A 1624-nucleotide genomic window follows, 5' to 3' on the forward strand; every position below is an offset into this window, starting at 1 on the left:
TGTATATATATATACAATAGGAAAAGGTAGTATATGGAGAAAGGAAAAGAATAATGTAACAAATATATCAATATATGTATATGTATATATATATATACAATAGGAAAAGGTAGTATATGGAGAAAGGAAAAGAATAATGTAACAAATATGAGAACGAGAAGGGAGACTTACATTGTGGCGTAGAAGGCATATTGGTAACTGACTAATGTAAGAGTTTATTTGAGTCTTCCGCTAGAGTGAGCTACTAAACTAAGGTTCGAAACGTAATTGTCAAGAAAGACCGTTATGACACAACAGTTGATATGAAATACCAATGATAAACAGGTCAAGTTATAGTTTAAAAGAAAAACATAAAACCAGTGACATGAAAAAAATATGGAGCCCAAAGGTCAAAAAATTATGAATACTAATTATTAAGAATAAAACATATTTTTATATAAACAATAAAATTGAAAATAGGTAATAATTGATAAAAGAAAATGGATTATGGGTGCTTTAATAAATTAACTATTTGGGAATAGGCTAGGGATAAGTTATAGGCTTCCTGAAATACATGAAAAACCACTTCATACAACGAACAACAAAACTTCTCCGTTACAAAGTCCTTATAAGACCGGTCCTGAGTTATGAGTGTGAAACATGGATTTTGATAAAGCCAGGAAACCAGGAACTGGCCAACTTGGACAAGGAACCGGATGTTACAAGATGTATCCGGATAGCTAGGCTGAGATGGGCGGGCCACGTTGGACGGAATACAGACCAAGAGGATTTGAAAGAAAGCCTAGGTGACAAACTAGTTCACTTTGCTGAACTTCTTAAAACTAACGTGGCTGCTGCTAAAACAACTACAAGCATGAGGTTCTTGAACTGGAATTCAATAAAGTTAAGATGGAAAATTCATTACAGTCAAATTTCCCAAATTTAAAATTAGTTCAATTTCAATAAATTTTTTGAGATTAAAAACTTCCAAAACTTGAATATATTTTATTGTATATTATCATTACTGTTCCACAACGATTCGGGACTACTGTCCCATATTCATATACTTCAATAAACCTCATCTTTGTCAAATTTTTAATTTCAATATGGAAATCATGTCCTTTATTAAAACATGGATCCATGATTAAATAAAACAGGCAAGTTTTAATTGCAGGCTAGACCTGGATGTATTACTTGAAAAACATAAATCTGTATCCCAACTTAAAAAAGAAATGAGGTGTAGATAATTGACAGTAAATTAATGCTTGGAGAAGTTTGTCAGGGGGTGTGGTCAGCAAAGAACAACATAAATAAACAAAACCATATTTATTTATTTTATGCCGACGTTTCGACCTGGGTTTCAGGTCTTCATAAGGGCTATAGAACAAAAGAGATAACAACAACATTTAGAGTAAGATACAATTGAAAAGGAATAGTATACAAACGAATTTAGAATTATACAAAATATTGAATTAAATCATAAATGATAAAAAATTGATAACTGATAATTGATTAGTACAAAATTTTAATTGATTGATATTTGTGGAATTATATGGTAGTAAATTGAAAACAGTGACAAATGAAATATAATATCATGTAGGTAAGAAGATATATATAATATAAGATATGCAAGTAGTGTCTAAAA

This window comes from Halyomorpha halys, unplaced genomic scaffold, assembly GCF_000696795.3.
Source record: "Halyomorpha halys isolate HHAL.00 unplaced genomic scaffold, Hhal_1.1 Scaffold1125.1, whole genome shotgun sequence".
Classification (NCBI taxonomy): Eukaryota; Metazoa; Arthropoda; class Insecta; order Hemiptera; family Pentatomidae; genus Halyomorpha; species Halyomorpha halys.